Below are 18,817 nucleotides of genomic sequence, written 5' to 3' on the forward strand. Positions count from 1 at the left end.
GCGGTGTGGCGACACCGCTTTGAAAGACACTGATGAGAAGAGAGCAGTGAGAGAGAGAGAGAGAGCATCATAAAGGAAGAAACTTGGATCGATAAAATTGACAGTTGAGCTAGTTGGTTTTGATTCATCGTAAGTAGCGCTAGAGACGGGACACAGAAGAGGAGACTCACACGACGGCGCTAACTCGCAACTGACTTTATTAGGCGAAAACACAAATATATACCCAAAAGAAAGAACACGTGCCCAGGTCAAACCCGAAAATGCAGTTTGATAAACACAAAGGTCACAGGATTACGATTCGAAAAAACACACAAGATTACACTGCACATAGTCAACAACCAACCAGCGAAACATCTAAGTTCATGCATATGACAAGAACAGAAATTCCTTTTCATGAAGTGCTACCGACGCGTGGCTGATACACTTATCCTCGTGCTTTCTTATATAAAAAGCTTCGATTACCTCGCGTGTCAATTGGTGCCTGTGTCGCCATAACACACTGGTGTTTTCAAAAAGTGGACAGCATTGCGCCTGGGTCTTATCTTTGTGGGTCGCGCAATGTCGAGTGATATGTGCATGAGGGTTGTTTTTGAGTGAACTCCGGTGTTCCATCAGACGAACATTGATGCATCTGCCTGATTGGCCGATATAAACGTTGTCACATGATAATGGCAATGAGTACACAATTCCTGTCTTGCACGGGACAAAAGGCGAAGCATGCTTAACATTGCAATATCTGTCAGACTTCTGACCGGACAACCTTCTTTCCACCATGTTACACAACTTACCAAGTTTATTCGGAGCGGAAAAAAGGACTCTAACCCCGAAACGCCCGGCAACATTCTTTAAACCATGTGATAAACGGTGGGTATATGGAATCACAGCAGTTTTCATTTTTTCTGCCGCGAGCCCGCGAGTGTATCAGCCACGCGTCGGTAGCACTTCATGAAAAGGAATTTCTGTTCTTGTCAAATGCATTAACTTAGATGTTTCGCTGGTTGGTTGTTGACTATGTGCAGTGTAATCTTGTGTGTTTTTCGAATCGTAATCCTGCGACCTTTGTGTTTATCAAACTGCATTTTCGGGTTTGACCTGGGCACGTGTTCTTTCTTTTGGGTATATATTTGTGTTTTCGCCTAATAAAGTCAGTTTCGAGTTAGCGCCGTCGTGTGTGTCTCCTCTTCTGTGTCCCGTCTCTAGCGCTACTTACGATGAAACTTGGATCGAGCATATGAGGCAAGCGGGTGTTCCGTCATCACCGTGGGATTCCGTCGTACGTGGTTTCGCGTTTGGCGGCGACACCATAGGAGCTTCCAATTCAGTCCGCCAGCCACCTGAACGTTGACTTCACGCGGTGGCGCGTTGGCGTGTGGCTGCCGCGTGTGGCCATCGGAGGTACACTCCCGCTCGCGAGTACCCGCCTGCTTGCTTGTGTCTGTTCATCAAGTCGTCTGGCCCGCCTGCCGACCTTAGAACATCAAGCAGCGTCAAACGGTAATTAGGAATCAAGAAAAGTCGAGACGAGGTGGCGAAGCGGTGTAAACGATGGCGAAAATACCACTTTAACCCCGCCAGAGTCCGGACCGCGTGCACACGAGCGTCATATCAACGAGATTTCTAATGCATTTTTTCTATGGGGAGTTTGCCGGGACCACGGTGATCCATCGTAAGAAACGGGTCGTCGTAAGTCCGGGGGACGTATCATTGGGGTTCCACTGTATTTTGTCTGCATGGCCCATTTAAAGGCGCAAAAAAATGGAGGTCTGAGCAGAAACAAGCAAGGCAGGCAAGGAAAGTGAAGACCAATTGCTTGTTTTGTGAAATTACGCGGCGTGTGACTTGCCTGCCAGCATTTTATGCGCCACTTTGTGAAACAGCTCCACGCTGGCCCCTTTAGTGGGGGCACTAGTCATGAAACAACTTATTTTAATTTTCAAGTTTGTGAAACGTTGTCCATCTTGCTGCTTTTTCCCCACTGATTTCGAATACGCCACTATTTTTTAATTTGGTCAATTAGTTCCCAAGACAACTACAGGTAATTAGCCATTTTGGTCGAACAACAGACACAACAGCGTTGGTCATAAAGCTGTAATTTTGATATTTTACAATACTAGGAACCCTGGCGAACGCAATAATTGAAGCAGTTTTTTGATGCATCGCTTGGAACAGCTGTAAAATAAGTTCCAAGCGATGCATAAAAAACTGCTTCAGTTATTGCATTCGCCAGGGTTCCTAGTATTGGAAAATATCAAGAATAGTTCTGTGACCAACACTGTTTTTCCTGTTTGACCAAAAATGACTAATTGGGAACTAATTGACAATTTGAAAAAAAATAGTGGCATATTCAAAATCAGTGGGGGAAAAGCAGCAAGACGGACAAGTTTCACAAACTTGAAAATTAAAAGAAGTTGTTTTAAGACCAGTGTCACCCCTGAAGGGGCTTTTACGGCAGGCTAGATTTCGAGGGATGCCGACCTGGCAAACACCTTACGGAAAGTTTTTATTTTTGAGTGTGCACCAGCTTTTCAGCTGTGTTCTCAACTCATATGCATGTCGCCGTGAAAGAAAGCACAGAACACTCCAAAATTCACTGGCTGGAGCATTCTATATGTCACACATCCCTCTGTTCCTTTTTCAACCTCAAAACTGCAGCGATAACGGCAGTTTAAAATTTCATCAAGTTCTATACCTTCAGGGCATCTTCTGTAGTGAACTACGTCAATTTTTAGAAATCATTAGTGTCAGTACTCTTTCTAAAAAGTGGAAATTGACACTCCGAAGGTCGCAATTTTGTCGTTTAGGACCTTCATAGGTATTTCCTCCCAGAATGCTATTTGGGCCAGCAATGCGGGATCTGATTTGAGCAAAACAAATCATCCCTTATTTAGTTATCAGATTTTCACAGCAGTTCACAGTGGCTGTGCGCCATGCTCAGAGATTTTTTCTTCTTCTTTTTAGGACACGCAAAATCGAAAAGGCACCGAGCTTTGGCAAAGCAGAAGATAAAAGAAGCTGATGAAACCACCAACAAGTAATGTATTGGTGACAAAATTTCTTGCTCTTATTTTTTCTACCACATCAGCATTTATAGCAAAGATCATGCTGTCATCATACAGTGTTGTCATCACATAGATCACGCAGTCATTGGAACTTGCGCCGCTATGTTGGATGAGTGGTAAGACTGGAACTTGACTTCTCTGTCACACGTCTCAGACGAACACTGAGCTCTGGTCCCACTAAAAACGTGCAGAAACTGTGATGTGACTTTCCAATCACTCTCGTAGCAACACTAACTCTCGTAGCAACTGTCGTGGCATCATCATACAATCACACTAATGAAAAGACCAGATTGGCAGCAAGATTGATTATGAAAACATTCCCTCGTCACATCCATCCTGATGTCTCATTTTGTCACGTTTGGCTCATCCAGAACGTCTCAATGCAGAACATTAATGTGAGCTCATTGCATGTTGCAATGCTCTGCTTATCGATACGGGCAGGTATTTTGGGTGTTTAAATTGTTTAGGGCTTGAATAGTGCGAAGCATGCAAGAAACGAGGGACAGACAGAAAGAACCCCAATAAGCGCTTGTTTGTGTTCTTTCTGTCTGTCCATCATGCCTTGTGCACCTTTTAAACTATCCAGTATACCAACTAGCCCAGCTTTCACTGTTGTGTAGGGCTTGAAATTGCCAAGTTCAATCTTCTAGCAAGACATCTGTGCCCTCTTGTGGACTGGTTTACTGCAGTTTAGCAAAGAATTTCCACAAATTATATTACATGTTCAGTTTGAAGCCCCTTCTTGGGCTCCAAACCAAGCAACCTGCATTAGGTGAAGTCACACCCAGCCAAACTGAAACATGATAGGCAAGGAGATAACCGTTCAGCTTGCTATCAGGAAGAGAAACTATGCGTGATAGAAAGAGTGGCATAATGGATGGTTTGCCAGCATTGATTTGTTGCATAAGGAACTCGTTTGCAACAGTAAAGTGACTCATTGTGCAGATGTTTACAGCATTTTTTCAGCTGTGGGCACTTCAATTTTTGTGACACTGAACTCCGCCACACTTATCTTTCAGTGTTCTCGCTGACGAACTACCTGGTGCGGATGAAGCATTTAGATAAAGCTAAAATAAAAGCAAATTACAATGGAGCTGAAAAACTGAAAAAATTGTTCCTATCCCTGCACTGCTTTGCACTACATTCAGCTGAAATGTGAAGGTTTTAAATGCAACCTTTATTGCAGGTCAATTGCTAGTCATCGTCATCATCTACCTTTTAATGTCTTGTGCAAAACAAATGCCCTGCTCCCTACTCTACTCCCTCGAATCTATGATGGCTAGCTTCCCCCCAGCCTCCTTTCCCCCTCTGCTCACCCCCACTCTCAATTTCTATCCCCTCTTCCTGCCCCTGCCTCAATCTACTTTCCTCTCCCCCTCTCTACTCTCCTTAAATCCTCCACCGACTGTAATACTCATCACACATGATTTCCTTTACCCTTCTACCTATTTCTCTGTATTCCATCCCCCTTGGACCTCTGTTACATTCCCTCTTTTTACCCTCCTCCTTTTGGCTCCTTCTCTTCTCCTTCCCCCTCAATCTCTCCTGTATAACCCCTTCCATCCTCTGTTTTCCTCATGCCTTCTCTCATATTGATTTCTTCTCATTCCCCTTCCCTGCGCCCACAACTTTCTGCTACACTTTTTTTACCATCTTCTGTCTCTTCGCCCTCTCTCTCTCTTCCCTCCCCTCTCGCTACACCCATCTCTTTCCTCCCCCCATTTCCTCACCACACCCGACCAACTACTCCCATCATTTCCCCCCTATTATTTTCTCTTTCCTCTTCTTCCTCCTCTTCTTCCTCCTTGTTCCTCCTCTTCTTCCTCTTCTTCCTCCCTCTCTCTCATTCCCCTTTCTTTTCCCTACCCACCACACTCACCCCACCCGGCTGTGGGTCACGTAACCAAACGGGGACATTCTCGAGCAGCCAAGTCTTCTTTTTCTTTATAGGTGCACACTCAATGCTGGACGGAGCTGGCCTGTGTTCTGTTCAAAACTGCAGCACTACTTTCTGTCGCTGTTCTCGAAATAAAGTGTTTTCTGGACACTTGCCTCTTTTCATGGCTTCTGAGCTCGCTGGCTACGCTAGCTTGAGCACAGTCGCATGCATGTGTTGGGAAAGAGCCCAGCTCGTGAAGTAATTAATGTTGCTATCCTTAAGAAGATAGTGAACAGAAAAAAATTAGTTGAAGTTTAGTCACCTTATTGAACACCTTATGGACGACGACAATAAAGAGACCAACTGCCAGTGCGTGCTCATGCACCCAGCACGCACAGCTCGTCTCTTTATTGTCGTCATCTTTAATAGCCAGCACCTTGGCGCCGGATAAGCGCGCTGACAAAAGGGCGCTTCATATATTACAGAGGGGGGGGGGGGGGAGAGCAATTAAAGCTCACCTTAAGGGGCAATGCAGAAAATAAACTCTTTTTATTCAGTTTAAAGGAACTCGCCTTTGGTAACTCAGCCCTGTTCCAGCTACGGAAGACGTGCATTCGAACCCTAAAAGCGCAAGGAATATTATAAAACTCCCATTTTATGCTAGTGGCCGGCAGGAGTGACGCAATTAAAAAGCCGTCAATAAAAACTTCAGCACGTGTTTCAGGTGCACGTTAGGATTCAAGTCATGCAACCAAACGAAACCACAATTTTTAGGTAAGCACCCTCCAAGCACCAAAACAATATTGATTCGGTGACGCGATATAAAAAGTACTTGAAAGTGGCTGCTGGCGAACCACTACTGCTGGTTAAAGGCCCATCTCCCCGCGAGGGGGACTCGAGTAAATGCGTCGCATAGGGGGTGGGTGTATTGCGTTAACGTTTAGTGTTTGGGGAGTTGGTGGTAGTGAATGCCTTGTATCAGCAGCTTCTTGACGTAGTTTGAATGAGTCAAGGATATAAGGCGCGTTCGTAGCCTTTCATTCTGTGTCGGTTTTGTGGCGCAGTGGGAAGAGCACCATGTACCTCGCGTTCCGCCCACAGGTAGTGAATGCGTTGTATCAGCAGCTTCTTGACGTAGTTTGAATGAGTCAAGGATATAAGGCGCGTTCGTAACCTTCCATTCAGTGTCGGCTTTGTAGCACAGTGGGTAGAGCACCATGTACCTTGCGTTCCGCCCGCACGGTCGTGGGATCGAAACCAGGCGCCGGTAAGTATTATTTTTTTATATAGTGTAGGGGGAGGGGTGCGGACCTGTTGTTGAGAGCGAGGAGGGTAGCGTGATGCGGGAGAGGAGGAGTGGGGGAGAGGGCACACCTGGAACGGCTGTTGCGGACGCCGAGGCACGCCGACAACGCCGGGTGACATCGTGAGTTAAAGAAATCCTCTGCATTTAAAATCTCAGTGAGGGAGCGCCAAGGCATAGGGATAGTTCGCGCTCTCTTTCAACGGTCGGAAGGAAAACATACGAAGGATATAGGGTGCACATCTCACCTTCTTATCAGGAAAATCTTTCGGCAGAAAGGGGGATCATTTCAAGCGTTTCTTAGCGAAACTTTTTCACTGAAAGAGCGCTGAGGAAGAGAGGCAGCTTACCCTCTCTCTCCACGCTCGGAAGGAATAAAACGGAGCATACGAACGCTCCATGCGGCGCCTTATCAGGAAAATCTTTCGGCAGAAAGGGGGATCATTTCAAGCGGTTCTTAGCGAAACTTTTTCACTGAAAGAGCGCTGAGGAAGAGAGGCAGCTTACCTTCTCTCTCAACACTCGGAAGGAATAAAACAGAGCACACGCACGGTCCATGCGGCGCCTTATCAGGAAAATCTTTCGGCCGAAAGGGGGGTCGTTTCAAGCGTTTCTTAGCGCAACTTTTTCAAGAGCGTTGAGGAAGAGAGGCAGCTTACCTTCTCTCTCAACACTCGGAAGGAATAAAACAGAGCACACGCACGGTCCATGCGGCGCCTTATCAGGAAAATCTTTCGGCCGAAAGGGGGGGTCGTTTCAAGCGTTTCTTAGCGCAACTTTTTCAAGAGCGCTGAGGAAGAGAGGCAGCTTACCTTCTCTCTCAACACTCGGAAGGAATAAAACAGAGCACACGCACGGTCCATGCGGCGCCTTATCAGGAAAATCTTTCGGCCGAAAGGGGGGTCGTTTCAAGCGTTTCTTAGCGCAACTTTTTCAAGAGCGCTGAGGAAGAGAGGCAGCTTACCTTCTCTCTCAACACTCGGAAGGAATAAAACAGAGCACACGCACGGTCCATGCGGCGCCTTATCAGGAAAATCTTTCGGCCGAAAGGGGGGTCGTTTCAAGCGTTTCTTAGCGCAACTTTTTCAAGAGCGCTGAGGAAGAGAGGCAGCTTACCTTCTCTCTCAACACTCGGAAGGAATAAAACAGAGCACACGCACGGTCCATGCGGCCCCTTATCAGGAAAATCTTTCGGCCGAAAGGGGGGTCGTTTCAAGCGTTTCTTAGCGCAACTTTTTCAAGAGCGCTGAGGAAGAGAGGCAGCTTACCTTCTCTCTCAACACTCGGAAGGAATAAAACAGAGCACACGCACGGTCCATGCGGCGCCTTATCAGGAAAATCTTTCGGCCGAAAGGGGGGTCGTTTCAAGCGTTTCTTAGCGAAACTTTTTCAAGAGCGCTGAGGAAGAGAGGCAGCTTACCTTCTCTCTCAACACTCGGAAGGAATAAAACAGAGCACACGCACGGTCCATGCGGCGCCTTATCAGGAAAATCTTTCGGCCGAAAGGGAGGTCGTTTCAAGCGTTTCTTAGCGCAACTTTTTCAAGAGCGCTGAGGAAGAGAGGCAGCTTACCTTCTCTCTCAACACTCGGAAGGAATAAAACAGAGCACACGCACGGTCCATGCGGCGCCTTATCAGGAAAATCTTTCGGACGAAAGGGGGGTCGTTTCAAGCGTTTCTTAGCGAAACTTTTTCAAGAGCGCTGAGGAAGAGAGGCAGCTTACCCTCTCTCTCAACACTCGGAAGGAATAAAACAGAGCACACGCACGGTCCATGCGGCGCCTTATCAGGAAAATCTTTCGGCCGAAAGGGGGGTCGTTTCAAGCGTTTCTTAGCGAAACTTTTTCAAGAGCGCTGAGGAAGAGAGGCAGCTTACCTTCTCTCTCAACACTCGGAAGGAATAAAACAGAGCACACGCACGGTCCATGCGGCGCCTTATCAGGAAAATCTTTCGGCCGAAAGGGGGGTCGTTTCAAGCGTTTCTTAGCGCAACTTTTTCAAGAGCGCTGAGGAAGAGAGGCAGCTTACCTTCTCTCTCAACACTCGGAAGGAATAAAACAGAGCACACGCACGGTCCATGCGGCGCCTTATCAGGAAAATCTTTCGGCCGAAAGGGGGGTCGTTTCAAGCGTTTCTTAGCGCAACTTTTTCAAGAGCGCTGAGGAAGAGAGGCAGCTTACCTTCTCTCTCAACACTCGGAAGGAATAAAACAGAGCACACGCACGGTCCATGCGGCGCCTTATCAGGAAAATCTTTCGGCCGAAAGGGGGGTCGTTTCAAGCGTTTCTTAGCGCAACTTTTTCAAGAGCGCTGAGGAAGAGAGGCAGCTTACCTTCTCTCTCAACACTCGGAAGGAATAAAACAGAGCACACGCACGGTCCATGCGGCGCCTTATCAGGAAAATCTTTCGGCCGAAAGGGGGGTCGTTTCAAGCGTTTCTTAGCGCAACTTTTTCAAGAGCGCTGAGGAAGAGAGGCAGCTTACCTTCTCTCTCAACACTCGGAAGGAATAAAACAGAGCACACGCACGGTCCATGCGGCGCCTTATCAGGAAAATCTTTCGGCCGAAAGGGGGGTCGTTTCAAGCGTTTCTTAGCGAAACTTTTTCAAGAGCGCTGAGGAAGAGAGGCAGCTTACCTTCTCTCTCAACACTCGGAAGGAATAAAACAGAGCACACGCACGGTCCATGCGGCGCCTTATCAGGAAAATCTTTCGGCCGAAAGGGGGGTCGTTTCAAGCGTTTCTTAGCGCAACTTTTTCAAGAGCGCTGAGGAAGAGAGGCAGCTTACCTTCTCTCTCAACACTCGGAAGGAATAAAACAGAGCACACGCACGGTCCATGCGGCGCCTTATCAGGAAAATCTTTCGGCCGAAAGGGGGGTCATTTCAAGCGTTTCTTAGCGCAACTTTTTCAAGAGCGATGAGGAAGAGAGGCAGCTTACCTTCTCTCTCAACACTCGGAAGGAATAAAACAGAGCACACGCACGGTCCATGCGGCGCCTTATCAGGAAAATCTTTCGGCCGAAAGGGGGGTCGTTTCAAGCGTTTCTTAGCGCAACTTTTTCAAGAGCGCTGAGGAAGAGAGGCAGCTTACCTTCTCTCTCAACACTCGGAAGGAATAAAACAGAGCACACGCACGGTCCATGCGGCGCCTTATCAGGAAAATCTTTCGGCCGAAAGGGGGGTCGTTTCAAGCGTTTCTTAGCGAAACTTTTTCAAGAGCGCTGAGGAAGAGAGGCAGCTTACCTTCTCTCTCAACACTCGGAAGGAATAAAACAGAGCACACGCACGGTCCATGCGGCGCCTTATCAGGAAAATCTTTCGGCCGAAAGGGGGGTCGTTTCAAGCGTTTCTTAGCGCAACTTTTTCAAGAGCGCTGAGGAAGAGAGGCAGCTTACCTTCTCTCTCAACACTCGGAAGGAATAAAACAGAGCACACGCACGGTCCATGCGGCGCCTTATCAGGAAAATCTTTCGGCCGAAAGGGGGGTCGTTTCAAGCGTTTCTTAGCGCAACTTTTTCAAGAGCGCTGAGGAAGAGAGGCAGCTTAACTTCTCTCTCAACACTCGGAAGGAATAAAACAGAGCACACGCACGGTCCATGCGGCGCCTTATCAGGAAAATCTTTCGGCCGAAAGGGGGGTCGTTTCAAGCGTTTCTTAGCGCAACTTTTTCAAGAGCGCTGAGGAAGAGAGGCAGCTTACCTTCTCTCTCAACACTCGGAAGGAATAAAACAGAGCACACGCACGGTCCATGCGGCGCCTTATCAGGAAAATCTTTCGGCCGAAAGGGGGGTCGTTTCAAGCGTTTCTTAGCGAAACTTTTTCAAGAGCGCTGAGGAAGAGAGGCAGCTTACCTTCTCTCTCAACACTCGGAAGGAATAAAACAGAGCACACGCACGGTCCATGCGGCGGCTTATCAGGAAAATCTTTCGTCCGAAAGAGGGGTCGTTTCAAGCGTTTCTTAGCGCAACTTTTTCAAGAGCGCTGAGGAAGAGAGGCAGCTTACCTTCTCTCTCAACACTCGGAAGGAATAAAACAGAGCACACGCACGGTCCATGCGGAGCCTTATCAGGAAAATCTTTTGGCCGAAAGGGGGGTCGTTTCAAGCGTTTCTTAGCGAAACTTTTTCAAGAGCGCTGAGGAAGAGAGGCAGCTTACCTTCTCTCTCAACACCCGGAAGGAATAAAACAGAGCATACGCACGGTCCATGCGGCGCCTTATCAGGAAAATCTTTCGGCCGAAAGGGGGGTCGTTTCAAGCGTTTCTTAGCGAAACTTTTTCAAGAGCGCTGAGGAAGAGAGGCAGCTTACCTTCTCTCTCAACACTTGGAAGGAATAAAACAGAGCACACGCACGGTCCATGCGGCGCCTTATCAGGAAAATCTTTCGGCCGAAAGGGGGGTCGTTTCAAGCGTTTCTTAGCGAAACTTTTTCAAGAGCGCTGAGGAAGAGAGGCAGCTTACCTTCTCTCTCAACACTCGGAAGGAATAAAACAGAGCACACGCACGGTCCATGCGGCGCCTTATCAGGAAAATCTTTCGGCCGAAAGGGGGGTCGTTTCAAGCGTTTCTTAGCGCAACTTTTTCAAGAGCGCTGAGGAAGAGAGGCAGCTTACCTTCTCTCTCAACACTCGGAAGGAATAAAACAGAGCACACGCACGGTCCATGCGGCGCCTTATCAGGAAAATCTTTCGGCCGAAAGGGGGGTCGTTTCAAGCGTTTCTTAGCGCAACTTTTTCAAGAGCGCTGAGGAAGAGAGGCAGCTTACCTTCTCTCTCAACACTCGGAAGGAATAAAACAGAGCACACGCACGGTCCATGCGGCGCCTTATCAGGAAAATCTTTCGGCCGAAAGGGGGGTCGTTTCAAGCGTTTCTTAGCGCAACTTTTTCAAGAGCGCTGAGGAAGAGAGGCAGCTTACCTTCTCTCTCAACACTCGGAAGGAATAAAACAGAGCACACGCACGGTCCATGCGGCGCCTTATCAGGAAAATCTTTCGGCCGAAAGGGGGGTCGTTTCAAGCGTTTCTTAGCGAAACTTTTTCAAGAGCGCTGAGGAAGAGAGGCAGCTTACCTTCTCTCTCAACACTCGGAAGGAATAAAACAGAGCACACGCACGGTCCATGCGGCGCCTTATCAGGAAAATCTTTCGGCCGAAAGGGGGGTCGTTTCAAGCGTTTCTTAGCGCAACTTTTTCAAGAGCGCTGAGGAAGAGAGGCAGCTTACCTTCTCTCTCAACACTCGGAAGGAATAAAACAGAGCACACGCACGGTCCATGCGGCGCCTTATCAGGAAAATCTTTCGGCCGAAAGGGGGGTCATTTCAAGCGTTTCTTAGCGCAACTTTTTCAAGAGCGATGAGGAAGAGAGGCAGCTTACCTTCTCTCTCAACACTCGGAAGGAATAAAACAGAGCACACGCACGGTCCATGCGGCGCCTTATCAGGAAAATCTTTCGGCCGAAAGGGGGGTCGTTTCAAGCGTTTCTTAGCGCAACTTTTTCAAGAGCGCTGAGGAAGAGAGGCAGCTTACCTTCTCTCTCAACACTCGGAAGGAATAAAACAGAGCACACGCACGGTCCATGCGGCGCCTTATCAGGAAAATCTTTCGGCCGAAAGGGGGGTCGTTTCAAGCGTTTCTTAGCGAAACTTTTTCAAGAGCGCTGAGGAAGAGAGGCAGCTTACCTTCTCTCTCAACACTCGGAAGGAATAAAACAGAGCACACGCACGGTCCATGCGGCGCCTTATCAGGAAAATCTTTCGGCCGAAAGGGGGGTCGTTTCAAGCGTTTCTTAGCGCAACTTTTTCAAGAGCGCTGAGGAAGAGAGGCAGCTTACCTTCTCTCTCAACACTCGGAAGGAATAAAACAGAGCACACGCACGGTCCATGCGGCGCCTTATCAGGAAAATCTTTCGGCCGAAAGGGGGGTCGTTTCAAGCGTTTCTTAGCGCAACTTTTTCAAGAGCGCTGAGGAAGAGAGGCAGCTTAACTTCTCTCTCAACACTCGGAAGGAATAAAACAGAGCACACGCACGGTCCATGCGGCGCCTTATCAGGAAAATCTTTCGGCCGAAAGGGGGGTCGTTTCAAGCGTTTCTTAGCGCAACTTTTTCAAGAGCGCTGAGGAAGAGAGGCAGCTTACCTTCTCTCTCAACACTCGGAAGGAATAAAACAGAGCACACGCACGGTCCATGCGGCGCCTTATCAGGAAAATCTTTCGGCCGAAAGGGGGGTCGTTTCAAGCGTTTCTTAGCGAAACTTTTTCAAGAGCGCTGAGGAAGAGAGGCAGCTTACCTTCTCTCTCAACACTCGGAAGGAATAAAACAGAGCACACGCACGGTCCATGCGGCGGCTTATCAGGAAAATCTTTCGTCCGAAAGGGGGGTCGTTTCAAGCGTTTCTTAGCGCAACTTTTTCAAGAGCGCTGAGGAAGAGAGGCAGCTTACCTTCTCTCTCAACACTCGGAAGGAATAAAACAGAGCACACGCACGGTCCATGCGGAGCCTTATCAGGAAAATCTTTTGGCCGAAAGGGGGGTCGTTTCAAGCGTTTCTTAGCGAAACTTTTTCAAGAGCGCTGAGGAAGAGAGGCAGCTTACCTTCTCTCTCAACACCCGGAAGGAATAAAACAGAGCATACGCACGGTCCATGCGGCGCCTTATCAGGAAAATCTTTCGGCCGAAAGGGGGGTCGTTTCAAGCGTTTCTTAGCGAAACTTTTTCAAGAGCGCTGAGGAAGAGAGGCAGCTTACCTTCTCTCTCAACACTTGGAAGGAATAAAACAGAGCACACGCACGGTCCATGCGGCGCCTTATCAGGAAAATCTTTCGGCCGAAAGGGGGGTCGTTTCAAGCGTTTCTTAGCGAAACTTTTTCAAGAGCGCTGAGGAAGAGAGGCAGCTTACCTTCTCTCTCAACACTCGGAAGGAATAAAACAGAGCACACGCACGGTCCATGCGGCGCCTTATCAGGAAAATCTTTCGGCCGAAAGAGGGGTCGTTTCAAGCGTTTCTTAGCGAAACTTTTCCACTGAAAGAGCGCTGAGGAAGAGAGGAAGCTTACCTTCTCTCTCAACGCTCGGAAGGAATAAAACAGAGCATGCGCACTGTCCATGCGGCGCCTTATCAGGAAAATCTTTCGGCCGAAAGGGGGGTCGTTTCAAGCGTTTCTTAGCGAAACTTTTTCAAGAGCGCTGAGGAAGAGAGGCAGCTTACCTTCTCTCTCAACACTTGGAAGGAATAAAACAGAGCACACGCACGGTCCATGCGGCGCCTTATCAGGAAAATCTTTCGGCCGAAAGGGGGGTCGTTTCAAGCGTTTCTTAGCGAAACTTTTTCAAGAGCGCTGAGGAAGAGAGGCAGCTTACCTTCTCTCTCAACACCCGGAAGGAATAAAACAGAGCATACGCACGGTCCATGCGGCGCCTTATCAGGAAAATCTTTCGGCCGAAAGGGGGGTCGTTTCAAGCGTTTCTTAGCGAAACTTTTTCAAGAGCGCTGAGGAAGAGAGGCAGCTTACCTTCTCTCTCAACACTTGGAAGGAATAAAACAGAGCACACGCACGGTCCATGCGGCGCCTTATCAGGAAAATCTTTCGGCCGAAAGGGGGGTCGTTTCAAGCGTTTCTTAGCGAAACTTTTTCAAGAGCGCTGAGGAAGAGAGGCAGCTTACCTTCTCTCTCAACACTCGGAAGGAATAAAACAGAGCACACGCACGGTCCATGCGGCGCCTTATCAGGAAAATCTTTCGGCCGAAAGAGGGGTCGTTTCAAGCGTTTCTTAGCGAAACTTTTCCACTGAAAGAGCGCTGAGGAAGAGAGGCAGCTTACCTTCTCTCTCAACACTCGGAAGGAATAAAACAGAGCACACGCACGGTCCATGCGGCGCCTTATCAGGAAAATCTTTCGGCCGAAAGGGGGGTCGTTTCAAGCGTTTCTTAGCGCAACTTTTTCAAGAGCGCTGAGGAAGAGAGGCAGCTTACCTTCTCTCTCAACACTCGGAAGGAATAAAACAGAGCACACGCACGGTCCATGCGGCGCCTTATCAGGAAAATCTTTCGGCCGAAAGAGGGGTCGTTTCAAGCGTTTCTTAGCGAAACTTTTTCAAGAGCGCTGAGGAAGAGAGGCAGCTTACCTTCTCTCTCAACACTCGGAAGGAATAAAACAGAGCACACGCACGGTCCATGCGGCGCCTTATCAGGAAAATCTTTCGGCCGAAAGGGGGGTCGTTTCAAGCGTTTCTTAGCGAAACTTTTTCAAGAGCGCTGAGGAAGAGAGGCAGCTTACCTTCTCTCTCAACACTCGGAAGGAATAAAACAGAGCACACGCACGGTCCATGCGGCGCCTTATCAGGAAAATCTTTCGGCCGAAAGGGGGGTCGTTTCAAGCGTTTCTTAGCGAAACTTTTTCAAGAGCGCTGAGGAAGAGAGGCAGCTTACCTTCTCTCTCAACACTCGGAAGGAATAAAACAGAGCACACGCACGGTCCATGCGGCGCCTTATCAGGAAAATCTTTCGGCCGAAAGAGGGGTCGTTTCAAGCGTTTCTTAGCGAAACTTTTTCAAGAGCGCTGAGGAAGAGAGGCAGCTTACCTTCTCTCTCAACACTCGGAAGGAATAAAACAGAGCACACGCACGGTCCATGCGGCGCCTTATCAGGAAAATCTTTCGGCCGAAAGGGGGGTCGTTTCAAGCGTTTCTTAGCGAAACTTTTTCAAGAGCGCTGAGGAAGAGAGGCAGCTTACCTTCTCTCTCAACACTCGGAAGGAATAAAACAGAGCACACGCACGGTCCATGCGGCGCCTTATCAGGAAAATCTTTCGGCCGAAAGAGGGGTCGTTTCAAGCGTTTCTTAGCGAAACTTTTTCAAGAGCGCTGAGGAAGAGAGGCAGCTTACCTTCTCTCTCAACACTCGGAAGGAATAAAACAGAGCACACGCACGGTCCATGCGGCGCCTTATCAGGAAAATCTTTCGGCCGAAAGAGGGGTCGTTTCAAGCGTTTCTTAGCGAAACTTTTTCAAGAGCGCTGAGGAAGAGAGGCAGCTTACCTTCTCTCTCAACACTCGGAAGGAATAAAACAGAGCACACGCACGGTCCATGCGGCGCCTTATCAGGAAAATCTTTCGGCCGAAAGGGGGGTCGTTTCAAGCGTTTCTTAGCGAAACTTTTTCAAGAGCGCTGAGGAAGAGAGGCAGCTTACCTTCTCTCTCAACACTTGGAAGGAATAAAACAGAGCACACGCACGGTCCATGCGGCGCCTTATCAGGAAAATCTTTCGGCCGAAAGGGGGGTCGTTTCAAGCGTTTCTTAGCGAAACTTTTTCAAGAGCGCTGAGGAAGAGAGGCAGCTTACCTTCTCTCTCAACACTCGGAAGGAATAAAACAGAGCACACGCACGGTCCATGCGGCGCCTTATCAGGAAAATCTTTCGGCCGAAAGAGGGGTCGTTTCAAGCGTTTCTTAGCGAAACTTTTCCACTGAAAGAGCGCTGAGGAAGAGAGGCAGTTTACCTTCTCTCTCAACACTCGGAAGGAATAAAACAGAGCACACGCACGGTCCATGCGGCGCCTTATCAGGAAAATCTTTCGGCCGAAAGGGGGGTCGTTTCAAGCGTTTCTTAGCGCAACTTTTTCAAGAGCGCTGAGGAAGAGAGGCAGCTTACCTTCTCTCTCAACACTCGGAAGGAATAAAACAGAGCACACGCACGGTCCATGCGGCGCCTTATCAGGAAAATCTTTCGGCCGAAAGAGGGGTCGTTTCAAGCGTTTCTTAGCGAAACTTTTCCACTGAAAGAGCGCTGAGGAAGAGAGGAAGCTTACCTTCTCTCTCAACGCTCGGAAGGAATAAAACAGAGCATGCGCACGGTCCATGCGGCGCCTTATCAGGAAAATCTTTCGGCCGAAAGGGGGGTCGTTTCAAGCGTTTCTTAGCGAAACTTTTCCACTGAAAGAGCGCTGAGGAAGAGAGGAAGCTTACCTTCTCTCTCAACGCTCGGAAGGAATAAAACAGAGCACACGCACGGTCCATGCGGCGCCTTATCAGGAAAATCTTTCGGCCGAAAGAGGGGTTGTTTCAAGCGTTTCTTAGCGAAACTTTTCCTCTGAAAGAGCGCTGAGGAAGAGAGGAAGCTTACCTTCTCTCTCAACGCTCGGAAGGAATAAAACAGAGCATACGCACGGTCCATGCGGCGCCTTATCAGGAAAATCTTTCGGCCGAAAGGGGGGTCGTTTCAAGCGTTTCTTAGCGAAACTTTTCCACTGAAAGAGCGCTGAGGAAGAAAGGAAGCTTACCTTCTCTCTCAACGCTCGGAAGGAATAAAACAGAGCACACGCACGGTCCATGCGGCGCCTTATCAGGAAAATCTTTCGGCCGAAAGGGGGGCCGTTTCATGCGTTTCTTAGCGAAACTTTTCCACTGAAAGAGCGCTGAGGAAGAGAGGAAGCTTATCTTCTCTCTCAACGCTCGGAAGGAATAAAACAGAGCACACGCACGGTCCATGCGGCGCCTTATCAGGAAAATCTTTCGGCCGAAAGGGGGGTCGTTAGCTCGTGTTAGCTCGTGAGAGGAGTATGGCGAACGAGTGGCGCAGTCTTCCTAGAGGCTAGCTTTTTTTTTTCTTTTTATAAAGTGCTCCCAAACTCCACCCCTCACCTCAATTCCAATCGTAGTTCTGGGTGGCCCGGCAGACCAGTTGTTACTTTTCTACCAGCGAGACCTGGTGACCAGGACCCAGATGCCTACCGAGGACCTGGGTGTTCCAAGAGGGTGGGTGGCCTTCTCTGCCAAAGGCTGTTGGTCTCTCAGCTGCCTTTTCTCATTAACACGTTGGCTGTTATGAATAATAATTGAATCTTTCATGCTGATACTTAAGGCATTTATACAGGTTGTGTCTATCGCATACCAGACAGAGGAAGTTTTGTACAGTTTTTATCGACCAGAATGAAAGTTAAATTTCCAACAGTTGCAGTGCACATCTGAAGAAATTATTGGTTGGCTTGAATTCGAAAGCATAAAAATTACGGAGGTTGCCTGAAACTTCTTAAGAATATGAAGGCAACAACCTGGCTTCCGGGTTCCCTTCGTTGATCTTTCTGCTGAACTCAGCACCTGCGGCCGTCATCACTTGACCAGTCCCGTGGACAGCACCCTCCGTAGCTCGTTCCACTCACTTGCCATGGCCAGGAGCCACTAGTTGGGTCACCCTTCCCCACACCAAGTCATTTCAACTCACCTGAGCTCTGGAGACACCCTGTCCAGCCCATACCTGTCTGCCGAGCTTCAACTGGTCGATCGAGCTGTTGCGGCTGTCAAGGCATACATGGTCCTTCAGCGAGGACTCCACTTTCTGAAAACTCCTTCAAATTTTACTGACAACAAAGATGCGTATTCCTCTTCCTCCTTTCCGCTCATTGCCATCATCGTTCAAGCCGGATCCCATTGCCCGTGCGTCAGCAGCTTATACCCCCTCCCCCATTGGTGCTGCCGTCCCCCCCCCCCCCTTCTCGGCACACATTGCATTGCCCTCAGAAGGCTAAGTTGCATGCTATTCCTAGGGTACACGCAGTGGAAAGCCTCACATATTTAAGTTGCCCTGAGAGCTTTCCTAGTTTAATCATGTCAGGCTTCCCAAGTTACTGAGCTTAATGAGCAGCCCACGAAACTCATTGCTTGCAGGACACTTAACCAGGCCAAAATTTCCTTTAAGGTGCTTTTGGTTTCCCTTATACGCCAACGGAAGTGTCGCAGAGACACGACCGGCTGGCTCAAAGACAGACAACGCACCAGAAAGAGAAAAACATGTTTTTTTTTCATTTATGAAAACACGTTCATTGAAGGAGGTGTCGGAAGCCGTCTTCTCTGGAACACGACCCTCTGAGCTTGCGTCGTGTAACTGGCCATCAGTTCTGGGCTCCCCAATGTGACAACTGCGGATGAAAGAAAAACCAGAGCTATTTTGAGCACACAACAACACTCAACTGAAAAGCACTACTGCAGGTTCGTGATTAGCAGTCCTGAGACTTGTTCAAGGCAATTCATAACCAAGCCTGCGCGCCACTGAAGATACATGTACCATAGGTAAAATTGTAAACGCAGTTTTTAAAGTGCCGTCCGACAGAAGACTAGCTTAGCTCTGACGGCATACCTAGAGTGTCGTTCGAGTAAAGTCGAGTATTTACTGCCCCAAGCGTATGTCGTGGTGGTGTATACCGTAAAATACCGATCAAGACACCCCCCCCCCCATAGTAGAACCCCACTAATATGCCCCACGAACTTCCGACGACCCGCTTCTTGTGATGGATCACCATTGTCCCAGACTGACGCTCAGGGGCACACGGCTTCGCTTCATACAAAGGGACCCTGGCGCGGATAACCGGCATTCTTCCCATTTTTCACACCACTTCGCTGCATCATCTTGACCTTTCTTTATTCCTAACCCCCATTTGACGCTGCTTCTTGAGCAAAGGTCCGCAGGCGGGCCAGACCACTTGCTGAACAGACGCAAGAAAGGAGGCAGGTACTCGCGAGCGGAGTTTAACCTTCAACGGCCCCATGTGGCAGCAGTATGGCGACGCGCCAACCACAAGAAGTTGAGGT

The 18,817-nt window shown here is 48.8% G+C and overlaps 1 protein-coding gene and 1 pseudogene across 6 annotated transcripts in view; one reads left to right on the forward strand and one right to left on the reverse strand.

Annotated features, from left to right (window-relative positions):
• LOC144163422 (tRNA dimethylallyltransferase-like) overlaps window positions 1–5,103 on the forward strand; it is a 29,364-nt gene extending 24,261 nt beyond the window's left edge. The window contains exons 7-8 of one of the 5 annotated variants that reach the window (XR_013320924.1): window positions 2,959–3,031; window positions 4,079–4,989. The gene's annotated coding sequence lies outside the window, so the exon portion shown is untranslated. The other 4 variants (XR_013320923.1, XM_077694403.1, XM_077694402.1 and 1 more) reach the window with 4 other exon arrangements.
• A 12,904-nt stretch (window positions 5,104–18,007) lies between these two features.
• Window positions 18,008–18,817, reverse strand: part of LOC144161824 (eukaryotic translation initiation factor 3 subunit E-B-like) — a 770,574-nt pseudogene continuing 769,764 nt past the window's right edge. The window contains exon 9 of the transcript XR_013320496.1: window positions 18,008–18,147. The product of XR_013320496.1 is annotated as a eukaryotic translation initiation factor 3 subunit E-B-like (transcript). The remainder of the gene's footprint in view (window positions 18,148–18,817) is intronic.

This window comes from Haemaphysalis longicornis, unplaced genomic scaffold (genome assembly GCF_048455015.1).
Source record: "Haemaphysalis longicornis isolate Haplotype H1 unplaced genomic scaffold, Haemaphysalis longicornis Haplotype H1 scaffold_12, whole genome shotgun sequence".
Lineage (NCBI taxonomy): Eukaryota > Metazoa > Arthropoda > Arachnida > Ixodida > Ixodidae > Haemaphysalis > Haemaphysalis longicornis.